The 27,367-nt window shown below is 42.3% G+C and overlaps 2 protein-coding genes and 1 long non-coding RNA gene across 3 annotated transcripts in view; 1 reads left to right on the top strand and 2 right to left on the bottom strand.

The window, feature by feature from the left end:
• zc3h3 (zinc finger CCCH-type containing 3) overlaps positions 1-27,367 on the bottom strand; it is a 265,192-nt gene that overhangs the window by 186,308 nt on the left and 51,517 nt on the right. The gene's annotated exons all lie outside the window — the stretch shown is intronic.
• LOC133457949 (pituitary adenylate cyclase-activating polypeptide type I receptor-like) overlaps positions 1-27,367 on the top strand; it is a 94,723-nt gene that overhangs the window by 26,288 nt on the left and 41,068 nt on the right. The window lies entirely within an intron of this gene.
• Positions 26,093-27,164, bottom strand: LOC133458739 (uncharacterized). Its single transcript, XR_009783966.1, has 3 exons — positions 27,109-27,164; positions 26,346-26,391; positions 26,093-26,212 (listed from the first exon to the last, which is right to left on the bottom strand). It is a non-coding gene; the product is annotated as an uncharacterized LOC133458739 (long non-coding RNA).

Raw genomic sequence — 27,367 nt, 5'->3', positions numbered from 1 at the left:
AGAAATTGTTCTGTTAAAATTCTACCATATCAAAAAGTTTGATTATTTTAGACTTTACAAATAATGAATTGGTGTGTTCCAGATATCCGACTTTATGAATTCCCCACACCTCTGTGCAGTAATTTAAATAAGACACGACCAGTGAACAGAACAGAGGACGGAGTGATTTGTAATTTAATAAATGCCTTGCTTTGAATATTACAGAGATGCTTCCAGATATGTTAGTGCAGATGTATTTAATGTGAGATTTCCAGCAAAATCCAAAGAATTACATTTCATGTACTATTTCTACATCAACCCCCGCAGCCTGAAAAGCTAAATCTGATGTAATTTTTTAGAAATGAGAGTTACAAAGTCAAACAAACAAAAGAAAAACATATCTTGGGTTCATAGTAGCAGCAGAGAATAAGAGTTACATCCAAACATATTCTGATTTCCAGTTTTCAGTCAGTAACTCCTGCTGCATCCATCACAACTACGCACACATGCACAGTCTTGTTTTTAGTAAAGCTGCTCATGTTTTTTATTTCTGTCTGATGAAAAACTCTCATGTGGATAAGGAACTCATCTGTTCACAGAGTAAGAAAATCCTTCGCAATGACTTTGTTCCTGTCTGGATGATTTTGCAGGAATTGGTTTTATTGGTTAATGCTTATTTACTCTGGTACACAAAGTAGTTTCAAATGAAATTGGGAGTATAGAAATGAGGGAATATGACTTCTACAAATGCAGATAGTCAGTGACAGAGAGAAAGGGAATAAACATTAGGGAATAAACATTACAGCATTAAAGAGAGAGAACTCTTTTTTTCTGGAAGGATGTTATAATTGCACTCACAATGATTAGCAGCCAGCCTTGTGAATTTATGCATGCCATTTCCTATTTCCAAATGGCTGACAGAACCCCCTGTTGGCATTTCCACAGATCATTACACACCTCCCACTGCCCTGCCCTCTTCCTACTCTGTGGTCATCTACAAATGTCATTTTCACAACTACAGATGGTATTGTTTTCAAATTATACTTTCACTCACGGGAAACAAGATTCACGCATTCGCGTGAATGCACATAAACTGCACATTGCAGTTGTAGCCACTAGTTGGAGGCACAAACTACGCCTTGGAACAGACTCACACGTGTTGATTACATGAGAATTATTACAGAGGGGGGGAGTCGGGCTGTATCCGACGTCAACTCCCTCCACCACCGATTGGTCAGGGGGCGGAGGGGGCGGGGCCGTCAGATATCTGAGTCAGGAGACGGAAAACAGCGAAAGAGCGACTGGCGGCTTCTTGTTCATATTCGACCAGCAATGGCAGCGCAAAAGTCTGTTTGGTGATCCAACTCTGAGGTGCAGATGTTCATAAACCTGGTGATAAGGAACGACCAGATCCACCAGGAGCTCTGTCACTTCATAGCTGATCGCGGCTCCCAACGGACTTTTCAGCAGCAGAGACAAACTAAAATAAATTAAAAAGCGGCGCCGATTGAAGCTTCTCTCACTCTCAAATTCAAAACTATTTATTGTTTCTTAAAGGAGTATGAGGCAGGATTGAGGCAGGATTTATGAAAAAAATGTGTATACGTTTTAAGTTTTCTAGTAATAATGTCAGATGAAGCGTTCCAAACCAAAAAGAATGAGCCCCTGTGACGTCACATGTCGCTACATGCCGGTTCTCCCGTCCCGGCTTCGCTGTTGGCTGCAGTACCCCCAACGGCCGTCGTGGTGAAGGGTGGCGCTAGAGAGTCTCATTTCTTAAAAGGAGCCTCATGCTCCTTTAACATTGATGTATACATGTGTACATTGAACTACACATATAATTATATTTTCTTCTTTCTTCTCTTATTAGATTAAAGAAGGACTGCAATAAAAAATAAAATAGAGAAATCAAATAAAGTAGCATTTGAAAAATAAAATGGACCCAAACATGGTCAGGATGGGTTTTTTTTTAAGATGGTCAGCTTATTTTCTGTGAACTCAGTTCAGACGACTCCTCAGCTCTACAGAAAATAATGACACCCATTGGACACGTATGTTTAGGGTACTTCAAGTTAAGTACTCAGGCCTTCCTCAAGACAAAAGGCCCTACTTGAGACAATGCATTCTGTTCTAATGGCCTTGACAACAGTCCTTGGCTCTATACTGTATTTACTGAGCTCAAATAATCTGAATAGATAGATAGATAAATTGTCATGTCGGGCAGTTTTAAATTCTGCACGGTTTTCACAGACAAGATCATTTTAATCAGCTCCATAATTCAGAAATTATTTTTACTAAACCGAAAATGTTGAGATCCGTTTTTACAACTTTACAAAACAACTACTGTATTTTAACTGAATATAGAAAAAAAAACATCTGCTCTGTTTTTCTGAATTAAGGAGTAAATTATCTCAGAATTCTGAGAAAAGTTTTAATTAAAAAAAATCTGCTCTGTTTTTTTGAATTAACGAGATAATTATCTCAGAATTCTGAGAAAAGTTTTAATAAAAAAAAAAATCTGCTCTGTTTTACTGAATTAAACAGATAGGTCACAACATGGAAGAAGCTGTCATTCACTTGAGAGCTCGATTTCATGGAAGCAAAAATGTCCCGCCTGTCCAGTTTAATCCAGTTTTATTTTTCTTTCGGTTTGAAACATTGGGAGATGCCCTTCTCTTTATATAGATGGTATTGTCATTAGTTTGCCGACTTTATGCAGGCACCTCAGGACTTTGCGGTTGTTCAGACAGAAAGCCCCTTCTTATCTTCTGGACATTGCAACTTTTCTCCAGGTCGTAAACAGCAACACATAATGACTTGGATTTATATAGCGCCCTTCAAGGCAGAGCGCTTTACAGAGATCATTATTCATTCATACACATCTGTCTGGTGGTGGTAAACTACATTTGTAGCCACAGCTGCCCTGGGGCAGACTGACAGAAGCGTGGCTGCCATATCGCGCCAAACGGCCCCTCCGACCACCACCAAACATTCATACACATTCACACGAAGCAAGGTGGGTAAGGTGTCTTGCCCAAGGACACTACGACAGCAAACTGGGACAGGATTCGAACAGCCGACCTTCCGATCATTGGACGACCCGCTCTACCACCTGAGCTACTGCCGCCCCGACATCTGATCATACTTCTTTTTAAAACAGATTATCACACACACACACACACACACACACACACACACACACACACACACACACACACACACACACACACACACACACAAACATACGTATTCACCCCACTAATGTAAGTAAATCTCATATTCTCTCTGTACAAAGACAACAAAAAACTATTTAAAATAGTTTGTTCTTGGTCATATAAAAGTGAAATACTTATAACAATAATAATAATAATTAAAGCTGCAAGCAGCGATGAACCGGCCCTTGCGCGTGCAATTTTCACCAATAAAGGTCAAGGACTCAAAACCGACTCTGATGACACCACCCACGACTTTCTATGTCAAACCATTCAAAATGTATGGCAGAAAATAGGAACTATCAAATATCGACCAATCAGAAGAAGGGGCGGAGCTAATTTAAACCAATGAAGGTTAAGAACTCTAAACCAAATCCAATGACACCACCCATATGTCTGTATCACAACCTGTTCAAAAGTTATAGCAGAAAATAGGAACTATCAACTATCGACCAATCAGAAGAAGGGGCGTGAAGGTGAAGGAGTCAAAACCGAGTCCGATGACACCACCCACGACTCTGTACGTCATACCATTCAAAAGTTACGGCAGAAAATGGGATCTATGAAATATCGACCAATCGGGAAAAGGGGCGTGGCTAATTTGCACCAATTAAGGTGAAAGAGTCAAAACGAGTCCGATGACACCACCCACAACTCTTTATGTCAAACCATTCAAAAGTTATGGCAGAAAGTAGGAACTATCAAATATGGACCAATCAGATGAAGGGGGGGTGCGCTTTTTGGCATCTAGTGTCAACGGTCAACGCTTTTGACCGAGAAAAGTAATGCGCATCGTGGTAGGATCGAGACGCACATTTTGATGTATAACACACCTGGGTGCACGTTACGGTTCGGGCGAAGAAACGGCCGAAAAAATTGCTTAAATTAAGCAAAATTACATGATTAATTCAAAATGGCCGACTTCCTGTTCGGTTTCAGCCATGGCGCCAAGAGACTTTTCTTTAAGTTGTGACATGATACAGGTGTTTACCGATTTTCGTGCATGTACAATAGGGCCTTCGCACTGTAAGTGCTCGGGCCCTAATAGTAATCTGATTATTGACCCCCGGTTTAGACTACTGAGAGCAGAACATTGAAATCACTGCTCCTCCCTGTGGACAAAAAAGGCATGGCAGCTGGTTTTTCATCCAGGCTATTTGGGGGCGGAGCCTCACTGACGACGTCATCACATGGGATTGCATTATTACCAGTGAAGGTTCTATGGCCGTTTTAACATTTAATGGCTAAACCACTGGTCACCATGGCGACCGTTGTAGAATGTTAAACTTCAAAGAATGATGACACGTGATGATGTCATCGCAGGCTATAAATAAGGTGGTTCTCCGCCGTCAGAATCTTATTCCTTTGAGAAGCAACTTGTGACACACCTCTGCAAGACACAGTAACATCTCAACTTGACTACAGAAATGACTTCCAGAGAAAATCTGGAAAAAAAAGTGTCATTTAAGACCCCACTTGTAGAAATTAGGTACTTCACCTCTGATGATCACATTGAAGTTCCAAGAAAGTATCAAAAGTGCAATCCACCAAATGAAAGAGAAGAAACGTATTTGCTGGAAGCAGAAATGGAGCAAAACAACAAAAAACTGAAGTCAATATTAAAGAAACAGAGGCTTCAGCAAGAAGGAAAGACTTTAGAGGGAGATAAGAAATCAATAAAAGAGGGCTGGAAACAATTGGAAATAGAAGTAACAAAAGTCTTAGATATGAAAACGGAACTGGAGGAAGACTGTGAAGAACTAGAGGGAAAGAGAATCTGCAGCAGCAATCCACTGATTTGGCTACCTGAGCAGCTGCTACCTGAGAGGAAGTTACCTGAGAGAAGGTTACCTGAGAGAACGTTACCTGAAAGAAGGTTACGTGAGAGAAGGTTACCTGAGAAAACGTTACCTGAGAGAAGGCTACCTGAGAGGAAGTTACCTGAAAGAAGGTTACCTGAAAGAAGGTTACGTGAGAGAAGGTTAACTGAGAGGAAGTTACCTGAGAGGAGTTTACCTGAGAGAAGGTTACGTGAGAGGAGTTTACCTGAGAGAAGGTTACGTGAGAGGAGTTTACCTGAGAGAAGGTTATCTGAGAGGTTACGTGAGAGAAGGTTACCTGAAAGAAGGTTACGTGAGAGAAGGTTACCTGAGAGGAAGTTACCTGAGAGAAGGTTATCTGAGAGGAGTTTACCTGAGAGGAGGCTACCTGAGAGAAGGTTACGTGAGAGGAGTTTACCTGAGAGAAGGTTACCTGAGAGAAGGTTACCTGAGAAAACGTTACCTGAGAGAAGGTTACCTGAGAAAACGTTACCTGAGAGAACGTTACCTGAAAGAAGGTTACGTGAGAGAAGGTTATCTGAGAGGTTACGTGAGAGAAGGTTACCTGAAAGAAGGTTACGTGAGAGAAGGTTACCTGAGAGGAGGCTACCTGAGAGGAGTTTACCTGAGAGGAAGTTACCTGAGAGGAGGTTACCTGAGAGAAGGTTACGTGAGAGGAGTTTACCTGAGAGGAGGCTACCTGAGAGGAGTTTACCTGAGAGGAGGCTACCTGAGTGGACTCAGTAGTTCTCCCCATGTTGCATGGGTTTCCTCCGGGACGCTCCGGTTTCCCCCCACATCCCCAAAACACCAACTATTTAGATTAATTGGGAAATCTAAATTCACTCTAATAACTTATAAACCAATCAGAAAATCCTATCAATACTTTCTTGGTTAAAAACGAACTTCTCTCCTTACAAAGTGGAGCGGGCATCTCAACAACCTGGCGTCATGACACTTCCTGTTCAGAAATAACAATAAACCTCCTAAAGACATCTGAGATTTTGGTATTCTTCATTCACAGAGGTTATTACCTAAATAATACTTTTTCCCCCTCAACAGTTTGTAAAAGGTTTTGATTGAATCTTTGCTTTCAGCCATGACACATTTCTGGTTTCTTCCCTGTGATGGTGGGATGTGTGGTGGTGCAGTTGGAGCTGGTGGTTCAGGTCTGACCTGTATCCAGGCATGTGGCCATGACGATTAGTCTCAAAAAGTCTGAAAAACTGAATTCAAGACTTGTGTTGAACATAATGCAAGAACATTAATGGATGTTTTCAATTACATATTTAATCAGTTTATGTTAATTTCCTTTCTGCTTTAATTTAAATACTATTAAATAATTCTTTGATTATTATATACATATTATTTTTTACGCCATGGTAACGCTTTTGACCGAGAAAAGTAATGCGCATCGTCGCAGGATCGAGACGCACATTTTGATATATAACACACCTGGGTGCACGTTACGGTTCGGCCGAAGAAATGCCATAAATTGCGCCAAAATTACACGATTAATTCAAAATGGCCGACTTCCTGTTCGGTTTCGGCCATTGCGCCAAGAGACTTTTCTTTAAGTTGCCACATGATACAGGTGTGTACCGATTTTCGTGCATGTACAATAGGGCCTTCGCACTCTAAGTGCTCGGGCCCTAATAATAATCTGATTATTGACCACCGGTTTAGACTACTGAGAGCAGAACATTGAATTCACTGCTCCTCCCTGTGGACAAAAAAGGCATTGCAGCTGGTTTTTCATCCAGGCTACTTGGGGGCGGGGCCTCACTGACGACGTCATCACGTGGGATTGCATTATTACCAGTGAAGGTTCTATGGCCGTTTTAACATTTAATGGCTAAACCAGAGCGATGGATAAAACAGAGTGGCGACAACTTTTGTTCTCGCCGCCAGAGCGGTCACGTGGTTCATGGAGGCCCCGCGAGTTCCAAAACAAAGCCGCGCTGTCATGTTCGTCTATGGGACAGACAGCAGTGAGCTCGTTTTTGAACGGTAAATATTAAAATAAACCGTACACAAGTACATTTGCAGCTGATAATGAATCACTGGGAATACATCAATGTCAGTTACGTGTATTGAATGGCTGGATCACAACTAAAAGCCTAATTAGACAAGCTTTTCTGTGTTATTTGGGGGGAGGGAAAACTTCACTTCTTGGATTGCAGAAAAATTAACAACTGAACTGTAATCTGGTGCAATGTATCTCTTGTGTAGCTACATGAGATTAATGTAAGCGATTTATTAAGAGCAAGTTATATCTGTGAGAACAAGTAAAATAATTAAAAGACAATGTATGAAGGCTCTTACATCACAGAAAAATATGTTTGGCATTATGGAATAACAATTTTATTTAACAGAGACTGTATTCCAGCATTATAGGACAGCAGAAAAAAAGGTGGGGCTACGAAATGTCTTACATTTCTTACAGTGGAACACAAGCTGCTTTTACACACTTACAGAGAATATGAGCATATATTTTATTAGAACACCTGCTAAGGGGCAGGATGGACCATTAAACCTTTAATATGTAATCAGTGTAATAATAATAATACATTTTATTTGTAAAGCACTTTTCATTTATTAAAGATTCTTGCATTGATCCAAGTGTGCAGATCCTCTTTTTTTTTACACAAAGCACTTTTCATAAAATAATCTTAAAGTGCTAACATAAACAAAGGGAATAAAATCAAGACACATAAAAGACCAGGAGTAAAAAGCATAAAAACATCTATAAAAGACCAGGGAAAGCATTCCTGAACAAAACAGTTTTAAGCCCCTTTTTAAAAGGTGTCCAGTGTGTTTGACCCACTCTGACTTCTCCAAAGGGGAACAATTTGAAAAAAGAGGCATATCTGGTGTAAAAGTTGGCTTTATTAAAATATCCTCTAGCAATATCCTCTGTGCACATCAACCAAACCTGTGGGAGACAGAAAGAAGAGTGAGAAAAAGTAATCTAGCATTCGAGCATTCACTAAATTCACCATCTCAATTACTATATATTCATCAATGGAAACAAAATAAAAGTTTTAATTAAATATATACACCACTACAAAGTATTCACCTACACTGTGTGGACAATTTGTTAAGCAAGTTGTATTTTTTAGGTTTTATTTTATTATTTAACAACTGCAGTGCTCTCAGTCAATCAGAAATGTTAATAATAATAATAATCAAGGTGACATCTGACAAGCTTTTTTTTTTTTTACATTTATTATTGTATGTAGAACAGTGATCATACCATGGTTGGCTGTGCAGCATTTGGGTGCACAAAATTATTTTGCTGCTCATGTAATTTATAGCTACCCCCCTTGTGGAGTCTACTGACAGCAGAAACTTCACAAGGCTCGTTCAGGATTACCTTTAAAATAATTAAACTCAACATCCCATATAATAATAATAATAAAACTTTATTTGTATAGCACATTTCATACAAGAATTGTAGCTCAAAGTGCTTTACATCAATAATAAGGCAAACAGCAAGTGCAGTTTAAATAAAGAGAAAGGTATAAAATAACAATCAACATCATATCAGATCCTAGTGTTCTAATAGGTTACTTGAATTACCATAATCTCATTACGGAGTATAAATAGTGACAGTTAAAAAAAATGTAAAGTATATAATGTAAAAATATAAACATGTAATGTATTTTTTTTTAAATCAGAGGTTAACAATAGTCTATAATTAATTCAGTGGTAACCGGTGAGCTACTGCCGCAGTGTTTAAACCACTGTGCAATGAATGTTTTGACCTATTAAATGTATTAATTTAAAAATTGGGAAAAAAAATAATATCCAACATAAAAGGGGTCTCTGATATAATAACTACACATAATGACTTAAAATTGGTCGGTATTTCATCGGCTTACCTCAGGAGTTTCTCGACGTGCGGCCACTGAAATCAACGGGATCCAACGGGATCGACGCCGCTTATGGAACTATAGAGGGCTCCATAACCCGGAAGTGCGGGTTACAACGGAGTCCTATGGAACTGTCGCCACTCTGTTTTATCCATCGCTCTGGGCTAAACCACTGGTCACCATGGCGACCGTTGTAGAATGTTAAACTTCAAAGAATGATGACACGTGATGATGTCATCGCAGGCTATAAATAAGGTGGTTCTCCGCCGTCAGAATCTTATTCCTTTGAGAAGCAACTTGTGACACACCTCTGCAAGACACAGTAACGTCTTAACTTGACTACAGAAATGACTTCCATAAAAAATCAGGAAAAAAAAGTGTCATTTAAGACCCCACTAGTAGAGATTAGGTACTTCACCTCTGATGATCACATTGAAGTTCGAAGAAAGAATCGAAGGTGCAATTCACCAAAGGAAAGAAAGAATCTAAGGTGCAATCCACCAAATGAAAGAGAACAAACTTATTTGCTGGAAGCAGAAATGGAGCAAAACAACAAAAAACTGAAGTCAATATTAAAGAAACAGAGGCTTCAGCAAGAAGGAAAGACTTTAGAGGGAGATAAGAAATCAATAAAAGAGGGCTGGAAACAATTGGAAATAGAAGTAACAAAAGTCTTAGATATGAAAATGGAACTGGAGGAAGACTGTGAAGAACTAGAGGGAAAGAGAAGCTGCAGCAGCAATCCACTGATTTGGCTACCTGAGCAGCTGCTACCTGAGAGGAGGTTACCTGAGAGGAAGCTACCTGAGAGGAGTTTACCTGAGAGGAGTTTACCTGAGAGGAGGTTACCTGAGAGGAGGTTACCTGAGACGAGGCTACCTGAGAGGAAGCTACCTGAGAGGAGTTTACCTGAGAGGAGGCTACCTGAGAGGAGGTTACCTGAGAGGAGGTTACCTGAGAGGAGTTTACCTGAGAGGAGTTTACCTGAGAGGAGGCTACCTGAGAGGAGTTTACCTGAGAGGAGTTTACCTGAGAGGAGTTTACCTGAGAGGAGGCTACCTGAGAGGAGTTTACCTGAGAGGAGGCTACCTGAGAGGAGGCTACCTGAGAGGAGTTTACCTGAGAGGAGGCTACCTGAGAGGAGGTTACCTGAGAGGAGTTTACCTGAGAGGAGGCTACCTGAGAGGAGGCTACCAGAGAGGAGTTTACCTGAGAGGAGGCTACCTGAGAGGAGGCTACCTGAGTGGACTCAGTAGTTCTCCCCATGTTGCGTGGGTTTCCTCTGGGACGCTCCGGTTTCCCCCCACATCCCCAAAACACCAACTATTTAGGTTAATTGGGAAATCTAAATTCACTCTAATAACTTATAAACCAATCAGAAAATCCCATCAATACTTTCTTGGTTAAAAACAAACTTCTTTCCTTACAAAGTGGAGCGGGCATCTCAACAACCTGGCGTCATGACACTTCCTGTTCAGAAATAAAAATAAACCTCCTTAGAGGTATTGTGACATGAAAAACAAATTTTTCTTGATTTTTTGTGTTTTGTTGGGTGTCTTGACATCAATTACACCCAAAAAACAACGAACTTTTAACATTCAGTGTATTGTGTGCTTTCTGGGATTTTCCGCATAACTATGCAAAAACGGCGCATCTGGTTTGGTGGCGGGCCGTTACGTATAGACCCGCTAAATCACCGCCCCCTCCACCCAGCTCCCTGCCTCCTCTCCTCTCCAGCGCACCACAAAGGCTGATTTATGGTTCCGCGTTACACCGACGCAGAGCCTACGGCGTAGGGTTACGCGGCGACGCGCACCGTACGCTGAACCCTACGGCGTAGGCTCTGCGTCGATTTAACGCGGAACCATAAATCAGGCTTAACACGGAGCTGTTTAGAGCCTCTTTTGTTCTAATCACCGGAGGAAAACTGCTAAGAACACCCGCGGCCACTGACTGGACTTAAAGAGCATATTGCAGGTTGGAGACCCCTGTGAATCAATGTGTAGGAAAATAATGTAGGAACTGAATTTTCATTGAAATACGCATAAATATATACTACAGTGACCTCTGGAGTTGTTTTTGTGAGAGTATTTTACTTCCGCATCTGAAAAAGCTGAACCGGGAGTGACGTCACACTGGGGAGCGCGGTGAATTCAACAATAGGAAAAATAATGGATCTTAATGTTAGTTGTGACACTGAAGAGGTTGTGAATGTGTATTCACACCAATATGACTAAGAACCCGTTAGTCCCCCCACGTTCTTTTGATTGACAGCTGAAACTCGCTTTTTAAAAGGCTGATTTATGGGTCCGCGTTACACCAACGCAGACCCTACGGCGTAGGTTACGCGGCGACGCACCGAACGCTGCGTGCGCCGCGTACCCTACACCGTAGGCTACGCCGTCGATTTTACGCGGAACCATAAATCCGCCTTTATTCACTGCAGCACCCGCCCGTGCTCCCGAAAGAAACTCCGAAAATAACTCCTTAAAAACGGGTGAGTACTTGTAATCTGTCTACGTTTGTACTTTCTAAACAGAAAACAGGCTTATTATCTTCTCTTTTTTTTTTTAAAAGCATCCGAAATAGCCGGGTATTTTTAAAACCAAATACTCCCCTCCCTTCGTTTATAAAATAATTTGTATCCACATTACATCGTTGTTAAAAAAAAAAAAAACCTTCCACACAGAACCGAAGATCTGCGTTTTCGACCACTTTCATAAGCACAGACCTGTAGATCATCTGGTCTTCCGGACTCCGGGCCGCCTCCGCGGCGCAGTTACCCCGGGATCAGCGCCTCCTCCTCGGGCAACGAGCTGGAGTTCCCCCCGGTGTCCGCCACGGAGCTGCCGCGTTAATCGACGCAGGGCTGCAGCAGGGCTGCGCAGCTTTCCCGGGACCCGCGTCTCATTCTCGGGAAACGAGCTCGACTCCCCCCGTGTCAGATCCATGGTCCCACCGCGGAGCTGCCGCGTTAACCGACGCAGCCCTGCTGCAGCCCTGCTGCAGCCCTGCTGCGCGTCGCCGCGTACCCTACGGCGTAGGCTCCGCGTCGGTGTAATGGTGTCAAGAGCAGAGACCATTTATTTAATAAATAGCTTGGAGAACAGATGGTGGATCATCTGTAGAACTGTAGTAAACAAAGGTCGCACGTTAGACGTCAGAATCAGAGCAGATTCGTTGTTGTTTTGGAGCATAATGTGACGTTCGAAAACGCAAAACTCCGGTTGTCTCTGTTTACACCAGGTCTACACGCATCTAAATAAACGGAGTTTTCAAAAATCTTCCCTTTGCCCGGAGTTTTTTTAAACATTCGTTTATTTGTGTTTTCATGTGGATGACAGGTCCAAACGTAGGAAAATATCTTGGGTTTAGCAGATAACCAGCTACGTGTGTACGGGGTCTGGGCAGTCAGATGGGGCAGAGCTGTGGAGACTGCTCCCTGGCGTGACGTCATATGACGCTGTGTTCGAAAAAAAGAGCGTTTGTTCGAGCTTGGCTAAAATCAGCCACTTTTTCCTCTGAATAAGTGCCCTTATGTCTTGTAAAACATATTAAATCCTACATTAACTTCTCACATAGTCATTTTCACATAAGGTCAGGTATCATTTTTGAAAAAATTCTAACCTGCAATATGCTCTTTAAGATAAGGGGACACTGCTGCTTGCATGCCTTTATTTTTTATGATTGTTTGCTGTGGTTCGCCGTGCTGCTTTTCCGTGCATGCTTCGCCTGTCGCTCCCGGCTTAACTCTCCGACGCAGCTGTGAGCGTATGGTTGGGTTGGAGGAGGTTTGGAGGAGGAGCGGAGCAATGATTGACAGGAAAGGGGGAAAAGGAAGCGTTTTTCACGGCGCAAAAAAACACTGTCATAAAAAGCCAGGAATGGAGTACTAGAGTGAAGTTTTTCTTGTTACACTCTTTTAGACACATTTGAGGGATGTTGGCCAAGACTTTTAATAGTGTTAAAAGCATGTTAAAAATGATGTCACAATACCTTTAAGACATCTGAGATTTTGGTATTTTTCATTAACCGAGGTTATTACCTAAATAATACTTTTTCCCCCTCAACAGTTTGTAAAAGGTTTTGATTGACTCTTTGCTTTCAGCCATGACACATTTCTGGTTTCTTCCCTGTGACGGTGGGATGTGTGGTGGTGCAGTTGGAGCTGGTGGTTCAGGTCTGACCTGTATCCAGGCATGTGGCCATGACGATTAGTCTCAAAAAGTCTGAAAAACTGAATTCAAGACTTGTGTTGAACATAATGCAAGAAAATCACAAGCTGCAGAACATTTAATGGATGTTTTCAATTACATATTTAATCAGTTTATGTTAATTTCCTGTCTGCTTTAATTTAAATACTATTAAATAATTCTTTGATTATTATATACATATTACTTTTCATTCGAAGTAAGTTAAAAAGAAAGTTAAAAAAAGTTTTTAAAAAGAAATGTAACTTTTTCAAAGAAAGCTAACTGAAAGGGTAAACAGCCTGATAGCAGCATCTTTTGTACCCCAGTGCCACACATTTCTATCATGCTGTCCTCCAGTATTATTTTTTTCCCGTATTATAATCTAATAGGAGTTTGCATGTTCCCCCTTCTCTCCGGGTACTCCGGTTTCCTCCCACAGTCCAAAAACATGCACGCTAGGTTAATTGATGATTCTAAATTGCCCTTAAGCCGGGCATACACTGTGCGATTATCGGCTCGTTTTGAGCCGATTTTCCAGTCGTGCGACTTTTTTTTGATCGGGCCCGATTTTGACCCAATCGTTGCTCGTGCCTCGTGCAGTAAACGTGGGGTAACGACGAGAGATTAAAGGGCCGTATATACTTGCCGTTCAGAACGCGTACGCGCGACGCAGGATACGTGTGACGTCACGTCACGCGTATCCTGCGTACATTTGACGCGTCGACGTGCACATTCTCAAAAAGACACTGAACGCGTACGCGACCTGCAGTTCTCGCTCTGGCCGCTAGTATCGCTGTTCCCGGTCTGATCCCGGCTGGCACTGCTGCTCTCCCCTGGAGAAAGTTCCCCATGCAGGTTCCCCTCAGGGTTTCCGTTGTCCGGTAATTGCCGGACTTTGTCCGGTAAAATATGCCGGAGCCCCCGCCGAGCCCCGAGCCCCGGCCGCCGAGCCCCGAGCCCCGGCCGCCGAGCCCCGAGCCCCGGCCGCCGAGCCCCGAGCCCCGGCCGCCGAGCCCCGAGCCCCGGCCGCCGAGCCCCGAGCCCCGAGCCCCGGCCGCCGAGCCCCGAGCCCCGGCCGCCGAGCCCCGAGCCCCGGCCGCCGAGCCCCGGCCGCCGAGCCCCGAGCCCCGGCCGCCGAGCCCCGGCCGCCGAGCCCCGAGCCCCGGCCGCCGAGCCCCGGCCGCCGAGCCCCGAGCCCCGGCCGCCGAGCCCCGGCCGCCGAGCCCCGGCCGCCGAGCCCCGGCGGCGGAGCCCCGGCGGAGGTACGCGCCGAGTCGCGGAGCCGGGAGGAAGCGGAGCCGGGAGCCAGGAGTCAATTGACGGGACTTATTTTATTTTAAATACTCTGTTTTTCAATAAAAATACTATTGAATGACTTGCAAATGAATGAATGAATGACTTGGAATCATATTAGGAACAATAAATCAGATGGAATGTCTATTTATAAGGAAAGATTGTAACTATTTCAGTTTCAAGACACCATTCATAATATTGAAATCGATCACATTCAACATCATCATAGTTTTTTACCATGTCAATCTTTCTTATATATTGACATCTACTTCTCCATATGAACTTAAAATTAACTGGATTTATTGTTTCGTCATTCTTGTTGAGATGGGTAAGGAGAATGCCGGATAAATTAGTCTGGACAGACTATCAATTTTTGATAATAAGCAATAATAATAAGATAAGATAAAATAGTCCTTTATTACTCCCTCAACGGGGAAACTCACGTAGCAGAAGTACACACACAAACACACACAGGGGAGGGGGTAAAAAAGTAATATAAATAAGTAATACAAATTAATAAAGAGTAATAATAATAATAATAATAATGCTGTGGTTTTATATAGCTCCTTCAAGGCACCCAGAGCTTTACAGAGATCATTATTCATTCACACACATCCTCCCGGTAGCTCCGTCTGTAGCCGCAGCTCAGCTGCCCTGCAGACTGACGGAAGCGTGGCTGCCATGTCGCGCCAAACGGCCCCTCCGACATCCACCAACATTCATACACACTCAAACACATTCACACGATGTTATAATCTCCTACATCATCCAATATTGTCCTGTAAACTTGTTCGTTTTTCTAATCTGCTACCGCTGCTGCTGCTACTACTTCTGCTAAGTAGCTTTTCCAACTGTTGCTCTGCTTACTGCCCCCTATCGGTCACCACCGGTATGACGGGCTCTACTCGGGTGGTACGCGAGGTCAGCGCGAGGTACGCAGGGAGACGAACAGACACGTACGCAGAGTACGCAGCCACCTGCGTAGAGTATATTCCCGCCTGTAGAGTATATTCCCGCCTTAACACCTCACGACGAGCTCCCGATCACAAATCGTGAGGTCGCAAGAAAATCCAGCATGTTTGAAATCCTGGTCGCTCCTCGTGAAGGCATCGCACAGTTGAAGCCGTGCTGCGACCAGATTTACCTCATCCTTTCACAGAGAGCATGCGCAATCTCTGATGTCACCTCAAAAACTATTATTTGTAGTTTAAGTGTTGCAAATTCACACTGCAACATGTTTTAATAGCAGAAAAAGACCGCATTTCCACGTTCGGTGCGTGTCGCCGCGTACCCTGCGCCGTAGGCTCTGCGTTGGTGTAACGCGGAACCATAAATCAGCCTTCAGTGTGTGCGCTGTCTGCTGTAGGCCGTCAGGTCACCCACCTTTTCGTTTCATCTCGTTCCCACCTCCTGCGTGTAAATTCTTTTCACTTTAAAAAAAAGAGCTATTTATGTTAAGCATAGGATAAAAGTTTGAACTCGGATTTTTGGGAAGTATTTTCAAGATCGTTATTTTAATAGCGGGACTATTTCCAGCCTGTGTCAAGGAGCGCTTCGGACGCGTCACGTGATCGTGCTGGACCAATAACAGCGGCCCCTGATGTAAACAAACCTGACGTCATACAATGTGCGCAACCTCGTCTTCCCAAATATGTAGAAAAATACAATATAATGAGCCAAAAAGTGCACAAAAATGACTAAAACAGTGTTATATGATGCCACAATGAAGATGAATTATAAACTAAAGTGAAATAATAAAAATCGCCCATAATGTGATTTCGTTTTTATCATTGTGCTGTACTGTTCGGAACAACTCTTTTTTCTCTTCTCATTTTGCTGGGACGTCGGGTTCCTCCGCGAGACACAACTTTTTGCGGTATGCGTTCATTGTTATGTCTAAAAATGATGCGCAGTGACCACCCAACCAGAAACTGTACAGATATTTTGGGATTTTTTAAATATATATATATATAAAAAAATACAATTATAAAAAAAATAAAGGATCCCATAACCTTTGATCGGGTGGGCAGGACGCACGTTTGGGCTGGAACAGCCTACCCGTGCCCCAGAACCGGCCTCGAGTTCCAGTACACAGTGGTCCGACGGGAGGATTATGATCGTATAGTGTCAGCAGACGGGTCGCATCCGAGCATCGGCTCGTACAGTGTGAGAACATAAATCGTGGGTTCTAAACTTTTGAACTCCGCGATCTAGTCGTGCAGTGTGAGATGGGGCAGTCTCACACGATTCAAAATATCGCACAGTGTATTCCCGGCTTTAGGTGTGAGTGTGTCTGGTTTTTTGTCTGTATATGTGTCCCTGCGATGGAGTGGCGACCTGTCCAGGGTGTGACCCCTGCCTCTCGCCTGAAAATAGCTGGGATAGGCTCCAGCAGACCCTCGTGACCCTGCAAAGGAAAAAGCGGGTATTGATAATGGATGGATGGATAATCTAATAATTTTAATAAAGCGGCAGTTCTCGCGAGAACTGCCACCTGCCGTAGCCTGGGTGGCAGTTCTCGCGAGGCTAGTGGCGACAACAAGAACGAACTGTGAACAAGTCAGAGAGATGGATGGATGTAACGAGAGAGAAGACATTTCTGCCCAAATAAAAAAAGAAAAAAAGGGAAGACTTCGTGTAAATATCTCATGGGATAGGGAATTTACCTTCCTAAAGAGGAGCATGATGGGCACAGTTACGTGCTCTGTAATATTTGCGACATGAAACACGCATCTGTATGATCCGTCAGTGAATGCCAGAGAAACACATGAGTGGAAATGACAAATAAAAATTAAAATAAAATGTAAATGTTTCACTTGAAGGAAATCAATATGTAAATTAAAGCTGCAAGCAGCGATGAACGGGCCCTCGCGCTTGCAATTTTCACCAATAAAGGTCAAGGACTCAAAACCGAGTCCGATGACACCACCCATGACTCTTTATGTCAAACCATTTGGTTTGACATAAAGAGTTATGCCAAGTTATGGCAGAAAATAGGAACTATCAAATATCGAGTTCGTTAAAGTACGACACGTGAAAATGGCATAAATTGCGCCAAAATTACACGATTAATTCAAAATGGCCGACTTCCTGTTTGGTTTCGGCCATGGCGCCACAAGACTTTTCTATAAGTTGCGACATGATACAGGTGTGTACCGATGTTCGTGCATGTACGTCAAACCGTATTTTGGGGCTTGAGGCATGAAGTTTTCTAGGGGGTGCTGTTGAGCCATTAGGCCACGCCCATTAATACAAACCCTTAAATATCAAATTTTTCGCCAGACCTGGCTTGCGTGCAAAATTTGGTGACTTTTGGGGCACGTTTAGGGGGGCAAAAAGGCCCTCATTTCGTCTGAAAAATAAAAATAACGAGAATAATAACGAGAACGAGAACAATTCCTACAGATACAATAGGGCAGGGGTGTCGGACTCCAGTCCTCGAGGGCCGGTGTCCCTGCAGGTTTTAGATGTTTCCCTGCTTCATTGCACCATGATACAAGTGACTGTGTCATCAACAGAACTATCCAGACTTTGATGACAAGCTGGTGACGATGATTAATTAGAATCAGGTGTGTTAAAGCAGTGAAACATCTAATACATGCAGGACACCGGCCCTTCTGGGATTCAGTTTGACACATGTGCAATAGGGCCTTTGCACTGTCAGTGCTCGGGCTCTAATAATGATACTTAGGTTTATAGTTTTGTTTCATATTTACTAATAGTATTATTTCAAAATATCTAAATATAGTGTTTTGGCTCCCTGCTGCTGTTGGCTATGAGCGCTGGTATCCTCCTGCTCACTGATGCCCCCTGGTGGTTGTTTGGCTACACTGCAGCCTCTGATGACCCCCCCCGCCTCTAACAAGAGATGTGATTCACACGTGAATCACGTGAGAATCATGCGTGAATATGTAAATATGAAACCAGGACCATCTGTAATTAAACAGAAGTGGGACGTTGCAAACGCAGATCTACTGCAGGACTGGCTTGGGTTGTGGTGCAGAACAGCTGCACTAGGTCTTTAACTAGTGACTCCTGAGGACCAGGGTTGACAAGTGCAATAAAGGCTCTAATTCTAACAAAAATAAATATTCAGTTACTTCACATATTGTTAAGTGTGGCTGAGTAGGACCCAGATGCAGGAGTGCAGAAAAACAGATTTGTTGAAAAACAAACAAAAACCAAAGCGCTGCAGGATTTCCCAAAAACACAAGAGCTGAAACATGAACGGTCCAAACCATGACTTGCCACATGGAGGGTAGAACAGTAAAAACCAGCAGGGAGCTGGGAAAGACAAGACAAGATATACACAGAGGGCTTGACGAGACACAGGTGCCAACAATCAGGGCAGATGGGAGCAAGGGAAGTCACATTGGAGATTAGATGGGACTCCTGAAAAAGTGGCGATATCTTCTAGTTACCGTAAAACACCAAATAACGGCCAGGGCGTTTATTTGCCTAAATTGCTCAAATCAACAGGTGTTTATTTGGGACCTGCCTTTATTAATAGTGTGTCTCCTTTCAACCCAAGTTTTATTATGTCGTCTTCGATCTAGCCAGCCTGCGCTAGCAGCAAACGGCTTCTCGTTGTCAGCTATGGTCCGATACGACCCTTTTCCCGTCACTTGTACAATCTCCCGAGACTCACGCTGGTATCCAAGTATAGAGAAAAAAAGAGAGCCAAAAAAAGGAGGTGCAAAGAGGTGAGCGAAGATGTAGAGGCCACAAGCTCACCTATTTTGTCGTTCTCTTAAATAAATAGTCACACACTTTTCAATTCGTTCAAGGTTATTTGTTTGTGTTTAGGTGGGCTATATTTTTATATTTTTGGCCACCAGAAAAGCAATGTTTGACCCGGCCTTTATTTGGGATGGGCTTTAAATATTAAAATAATATTTTCCTACACCCGATTGATAATTGGGATTCAGCCATTATTTGAAGTTTTACGGTATTAGTTAGTCCTCACAACTGGGGGGGCTGCTCCCAAATGTCTGCTGGAGCACCTTTTCTTTGAGATACTGTACCTTCTCTCTGTTTTTTGCCCAGGTCTACTTTAAAGTTATTATTGTTTTTATTGCACGTTAAAGGTAATAAAGGCTGTTATTGTAGGGTACATCTTATGGAGCCTTTACTCCTGCGATGTTTGTGGCAATATTGCAGAAGCAGTGATGTACTGGTGCTTTACTGAACCCTGCAAAGAAGAGGTAACGCTGGTGTCAGAGGGAGAATAAGCTGGACACCGGAGCCGGAGAAGGAGAAAATAAAGGCCATATGTTTGGACTGACATTTGTTCGGTCTAATACTCCTCCCTTCATCGCACCTGTCCACCAGAGTGACAAAGCTTTCTTCATAACTTGTTCATGATTTTCATTATTGGCTTGCACAAATGCCAGAGGGGTGAATCCTGGAGCGTCACGGGGGAGCAGGTGAGAGTGGTGCGTCCAGGTTTGACCTTTCACAGCTCTCAGCAAGACAACCAATCCAATAAACCCCTTTGGAGTAAACAGAAAATCACTCCTGAACTAACCTTAAAAATCACGCCTGTATTATTGGAATATACATTTTCCACTGGTATTGTGGAGATCAACCATACAAACTGTCAAAGTGAGTCATGATCATGAGTTTCGGGCACAACAGTGTCTTTCATTGAATTTACGTCATAAATACACACAGGATTTGCTGAAAGTTGTCAGTTTTGGATTTCCACTTCCAGTTACTTTAATGAACCTCTATCTTGAGCAGAAGGAACTGTTGGTCCTCAAGTCCCAAGGTGAACTTCATAAGAGCTTCAGCACAGCATGAAGCCGCTTTCAACATCCTTGAAATCTTCTTAGTGGTCTGAACTCCACATCTTCCAGTAATGACGGGTTGCTGAGTACCAGCACTGCCTTAACAAGATGCAGCTGATGGTCTCATTAAAGCTCCTTGGAAGCGTAAAGACGAAGCGCACACACGTGTACTTCCTGTTAAAACACACAGACAGTATATGAATAATAAATGTACCGTATATATTTCATGTACTGTTTACTGAAGAAACTCTACAGCTTCTGGAACATATCCTATGAACGTAAGGCCCACTATCGGGCACAGAGGTGGAAGGGTGATAGTTTGGGCTTGTTCTGCAGCTGCAGGACCTGGAAACCTTACAACTCATCTGAACTAGTCCGGAGGATCATGTGAACTCGTCGTACGCATAAGGATTGGTCGGAAACAGGTCATGCAACAAGACAATGACCAAGAGCACAACGTCAAGTTTACATCAGAATGGCTGATTATGGGGGGATTTAGTCAAATTCTAGACCTCCCCATGATTGACAGGTGGTGCTGGAACCTTAACAACAACGTATTATTGCTAAACGATAGATCCAGAATGGGGATACTTAGTTTCACCCTGATGATTTTTCCTTTTTTGTTAAATCAATGATGGCATGGTGGAAGATTACTATACGTTGTTCATCTGGGGTTCCTATCTCCACTCAACCTGCCTCCACTCAACCTGCCTCCTCAACCTGCCTCCACTCAAACTGCCCTCAGTACCTTAAAGGAGCATGAGGCAGGATTGAGGCAGGATTTATGAAAAAAATTCGTATACGTTTTAAGTTTTCTAGTAATAATGTCAGATGAAGCGTTCCAAACCAAAAAGAATGAGCCCTCTGGTGTATCTCTCCGTTGCCTTGAACAGGCTGTGTGCTGCAAAATGTGCTGCAATTGTGGGGCCGAATTTCCCGCGCTGTCCTGCGGATGTGACGTCACATGACGCTGCATGCACGTTCTCCCCGTTCTCCCGTGCCGGCTTCGCTGTTGGCTGCAGTACCCCCAACGGCCGTCGTGGAGGAGGGTGGCGCTAGAGAGTCTCATTTCTTAAAAGGAGCCTCATGCTCCTTTAAATCATTACAGGATGCTTCCCAGCTCTAGTCACAAAGACATTAGTAAGTACAGTACAATAATCTACAATACTGTACATTAAAATACAATAATGAACAATCATTTACATTAATATACAATAATGTACAATAATAATAATAAATCATAATAATACATTGTATTTGTTAGGCGCCTTGCTGTATATCAAGCGAAACATAAAAACCCAATTTTAAAAACAGAAAACAGCAGAGTTTGAAGCAGAACATAAAAGACAGCTATTGTAGGTCAAATTACTGTCTAAATGGGTAGGTTTTGAGATCAGTCTGAAACAGAGTCAGTATTCCTGATGTCAGGGGGCAGGGAGTTCAGGAGACGAGGGGCAGAGCTGAAGGCTCTAGACCTCATGGTGGACAGACATGATGGAGTCAGGCAGATCTGAGGGACCGGGTGGGGATATTGATGCATAGGTAATAATAATGCATGTTCAGTAATGCACAGTACAATAATGTACTGTATTTAAATGTAAGTTTGCACTTTGTTTTGTTTGTTTTGCAGCTGCATGGACCAACACTATGATGCTCATTACATAACCGCCCGTCTCACAGACCTCCGGTTGTGCAGAGTTGAGTCTTTGCTGGTGGATTCACCGGCTTCCTGCTCATCATGCTCCCTCTGGACACAACAAAAAGTGAAACAAGTCCTTCGTGACGAAAAGCACCAGTCCATTTATTCCGTTTTATTAGTTTTATCCTGCCAGAATGTCACTAGTGATGCTTTAATCAGCGTTCAGTGAGGACACCTTGCCTGTGGAGCCTGAGGTCGGCCGGTGCTGGCTGCTCAACACCGTGATGGGATCAGGACATTACATAAGATCCAAAGCAGCGGGTAAAAAATGTGTTAATAAAAAACAAAAAAAAAGCCAAGTTCATCCAGAGAGATGTCCGCCTCGTCGTGGTGTTGGCAGGACAACCTGCAGCAGGAGCCAAGAGCTGTGTTTTATTATGAATGATTGGTGGCCAGTTAAATTAACTCAGGGTGGAGGAGCTTTGATGTGTTGGACGATGTGGTGGCGGAGGTAGACGGGTGCCTCATTACCGCTCGCTCTTAATGCACACAAACTCAAACCCGCCTGCGGTTTTGAGAAGGCAGAGCTCATCAGTCATGTGATGGGAGCTGCAGAGATGAAGTGTAGATTGAGAGGAGGGCTGAGGACGTCATACAAACAAACGCCCGCTTCCCTCTCCTCGGCTGGGGGAAGCCCCTCGAAAAATAACATCAGAGAAATGACTCTGTTAGCCGAAAACCATCACTGGGATGTTTAACCTTCTGTAATCGGGGTAAAAGTGGATGTTTCTGTGACGTTTCTTCAGTTTCTGAAACATGCAGATTGTAAATATTACAGTAAATGAAGCTTTGTTCTCATGAGAGCTGAATACTGACGGCTAATTTGTCGTCATTAATCGTATACACTGAAATGAATGAATTAATTCATAGTTTATTTAATTCGTGCACTGTAAAAAAAAAACTGTGAAATTTACAGTAAAATACTGGCAGCTGTGGTTGCCAGAATTTCACCGTAAAAAATACGTTAACAATGTATATGACATTACGGTACGGTTTTCAGGCAACCGTAAATTTCATAGTTGAGAACTGTTTTATTTACAGTAAATTACTATGAAAAAAATATATATTGTAAACTTGTTTACAGTTATTTGCTTTAAAAACAACAGTTATAATGTAAACTTGTTTACAGTTAACCCTTGTGTAATTTACAGTAAAATACTGGCAGCTGTGGTTGCCAGAATTTCACCGTGAAAAATACGGTAACAATGTATATGACATTACGGTATGCTTTTCAGGCAACCGTAAATTTCATAGTTGAGAACTGTTGTGTTTACGGTAAATTACTATGAAAAACAGATCGATTGTAAACCTGTTTACAGTTAACCCTTGTGTAATTTACGGTAATATACTGGCAGTTGTGGTTGCCAGAATTTCACCGTAAAAAAATACAGTAACAATGTATATGACATTACGGTATGCTTTTCAGGCAACCATAAATTTCATAGTTGAGAACTGTTGTGTTTACGGTAAATTACTATGAAAAACAGACATATTGTAAACCTGTTTATGGTAATTTGCTTTAAAAATAACAGCTAATATAAACCTGTGTAAAGTAAACTATTTTAAAAACAACATATATACACTGCAAACCTAATTACTGTCTATCTCAGTGATAAACAGTACAACTGTATGATATATATTATATTTTATTGCATGGTTCAACTTTACAGTAAATTACCACCCGCTGTGGTTGCCAGAATTTCATTGCAAAAACACATAAGGCATTACAGTTGGCTGACATAGATTTTACAATCAAAACCGGCTTGGTACATTACGAAGGAAATAACAAATAAAGCACATTGTAAACCCATGTATAGCCTTGTGTTGATAAACTTTGAGAAACTGCTTTTGCATTTACACATTCTCTGTGAAAAACAGATTGAACTGATCCAATAACTTGTCCAGTGTACTCACAAAGCAGTATTGAGATCTTGAAAAACCAGCATGTGTCCATATGAAGAATAATCCATGGTGGAATGAAAAAACATGAAATAATTAGCCACTTGCCCTGCGTTGATCAAGAGTAATGACTTCCTTAGTCCAGACTTGAGTGCAGAGGTCACTCAACATGGAATAGTCTACCAAGATGTTCAAGAAAGTGGAACTGAAAGCGTGTATTTTCACAGGTCCTGCTTGAGGACTCGCATGTTGTCCACCAGGTGTTCATTGTGTACTGACATGATCCTCTCTGCAGCCAGAAAACAGAAACAAAGCACAAGTTAGATTGATGCGGTGCATGATGCATACAGAGATAAACTCACAGCATTCTGGTGGTAAACTGAGCTCCAATGAACTATGCTTACCTCTAATTAGCCTTGACAAGACTGGTGTCGGAGTCATTGGGTCCAGACTTGACTGAAGACGGGGACAGAGTCTCATACAGACATGGTGCGATGTTCATGAAACTGGAACTTTGAGCAGGTGTTGTCGTAATCTCTGCTTGAAAACTCAATCAGGTGTTCGCTGTGGAAACAGACAGGAAATGTGGGGAACGAGAGTCGGGGAATGACATGCAGCAAATGGTCAGAAATTGAACCAAGCGACTTGCTGCATTTGCACCCATGTGGTATGCACCCTAACCATTTAGCTATCAGAGTATTATTATTATTATTATTATTATTATTATTATTATTATTATTATTATTATTAATAATAATAATAATAATAATAATAATAATAATAACATAAATCCTATATTTGTTTATATAGCACTTATGCGGTTGCAAAGTGCTTCTCACAACAAGAATAAAGAAAAAACAAAGCAGGACAGCAGGAGTTGCTCAGTGACAGAGAAAAATGGAGAGCGACACAGAGACTATTTTGAAGATGAGGACTTTTCCCCTCCAGAACACACAGTTTTTAAATAAAGTTGTCTGAGTTTAACTCGGTTTATTGTAACGAAGACAGTTTTAGCTTCAGGAGCCAACAGCAGCAGAGCTGTTACTGAACCTACCCACTGAGCAGCGGGTGTAACCGGCTGAGCTCTGCCGTTACCAGAGCTGCTCCCACCTGCTGCGGCAGACAGGTGCCCGGCTCCTGCAGAGGTTCTGGTTACACTGCTATTTAACATTGTTAAACAATGTTTTACCAGCTGATAACTGCAGGAACAGATAGCCAACAGCATTGTCTGTGCAGTACTGGTACGTTCCTCAAATTAATACTTCAGCTGTAGGCTTGAGTGAACATCCTCAGAACTATTCCATCTATACTGGCTAGTTGCTGATCAGTTTGCTCATCTACCTATTTCAATACTGAGCAGTATGTTACAATATGCTGATTTCCAACACTTGTTATATTGCTGTAGGTTGTGGTATTTCCAACAAAGTTAAAATATCTCTGATATAATCATTTTAATACATTTTGCCTGAGAGAAGTTTGTCCTTTGTGTGTATTACGTTTCTTTAATACAAAAGGTCACTTAAGACCATCAGAATGTGGTGAATGCAACTGCAAGAAATAAGAATGAAAACATAATGTTTTGTTCCAAATTCAGATGTTGATCAGAAAGAACAAGATTGTAAGAGAAGGTTTTGATGTTCCTAGTATAATGGGTAACCTCTTAAAGCAAAGCAGTCAGGGCCAATCAAGGACCTGTGTTTTGTCTGAGTTAAGATGGAAATTTGAGACATCCAATCAGTGATACAAGCATTTGCTATATCAAAAATGCAGTGTTCAAATTATGCATTTTTAACAGTGGATGACCTTTTATTTTTAAATATGTATGTTTTCATATTGTCAAATACACCAAATCAAAACATCAACAATTGTATAGTACACTGAACAAGAAATGCCTACACAGTGCTTACAAAAAGATTAACCTAAAGCCTTCTGTTAAATTAATGTACACTGACAGAACTGTACAACCACTTACCAGACTATTTATTATTGGGATGTGATGATAAAGGTAGACTAGTAGGACAACAAAGAGTTTGATGAGGTCCATGTCAAGTACAACCACTGGCAGACATAAGACCTGAAAGAGAGGAGATAAAAGAAAACAGGAGGACATGCATCCTCTTAAGTGAAAGATGAAATCATCTAAAGCAGCAACACTTCGGCTCTTTTCATTGCACAGGTTGCAAATTACGATCAAATGGCTAAATTCACTCAAAAACATAACAGCTGGGACGCCCAAGTGGCTCACCTAGTAGAACATGTACAACATACTGTTATCAAAGCGACCAAGGTCTGATTCCGGCTTGGGCCCTTTGCATCCTCTCTCCCCTCTGTGTTTCCCATCTATTTCTACTGCTGCTGTCCAATTAAGCAGAAAAGGTTTCCTGGGTGTCACAAAGGCCAGCAAGTTGTTCCCTCCAAGTCCACAACCACTCATAGGAGTTTGAATGCAATGCCTAAAAGGTGACAGGAGCAAAAGATTTACATTTTTACTTACAAGATAATTTATACAAAAGCATTGTGTGCAGATAATTAAGACAATTTACTCCACACTCCAAAATATTTGTTACATATATTCGGTTTACTTACCTTGGAATTCTTAGATCTTAGCAATGCCACCAGTCTTCAACTTACTCTGAAGTGTCAAAAAAAAAAACACTGAAACAAAGGCTCAAATGTTCTTCAGAAACAGTTTAATTTATTCGAACGCATGGATATCCAAGAAACTCTGCAAACTCACTGCTGGTATCAGATTATAACAAAAAAACAAAATCATAAAACTCCCTGCATGTAAAGTAAAGTCCTCCTGTTCTCTTTCTGGGTCAATTGACCCAATCTGCTTTTACGGTTCCTTCTTTCATCCCTTACTCCATCCTCCTTCCTTCCTTTCCTTCATTCCTACCTCCTTTCCTTCCTTCTTCCCCTCTGTCCCTCTTTCCTCCCCATTTTCTTTGCTTCTTTTCTCCCTCCTCTCTTCCTTTCCTCCCGTCTGTCCCTCCATTCCCCCTTCCTTCTTTCATCCCTTCCTCCATCCTCCTTCCTTCATCCCTTCTTCTTTCCTTTCCCTCCTCAACATTATGCCTCCGGTAAAAATGAGCCTTAAACGCTCCATATCTGCAAAATGTCTGCTTGCACTCAGCTCCAAAACACTTAAACAAACAGCGTGGTTCATTTCGATGAAGTTTACAATGAAGCACATAACCTCTCAATGTCTTAACCGACTTGCCACAGAAATTACAATTATACATTTTGCCAAACTTGGGTAAACTCTCTGAAGATAACGTTAGTTAAGTTAACTTACTCTTAAATTAAACAAATACATGAAACAAAGTGAAGAATATCTTTCACTTACGTTTCCACGAGGCAGGAGTGCGTTGTGCGTTGGATTGAGCGCGCAGAAGTGGTTGAGTCCAGAGGGGGTTCGAAAGTTCACTGCGCTCCGTTAATTGATGGCCCATCCGTCTGAGGCATGGATCTGAGGGCACTGGGGCCCGCCCAACTGCACCTGCAGCCTCACGCAATGTTCTCAACGACGAGCTTCGTTTTTTTTTTTTTTTTTTCAACCTTTTGGTTGGCTTGTTTGCAGGATCACAGCAGCTAGAATATTTTTT

This window comes from Cololabis saira, chromosome 13 (genome assembly GCF_033807715.1).
Source record: "Cololabis saira isolate AMF1-May2022 chromosome 13, fColSai1.1, whole genome shotgun sequence".
NCBI lineage: Eukaryota > Metazoa > Chordata > Actinopteri > Beloniformes > Belonidae > Cololabis > Cololabis saira.
The sequence above is the reverse complement of the archived record's forward strand: the minus strand, read 5'-3'. Positions and strand labels throughout refer to the sequence as shown.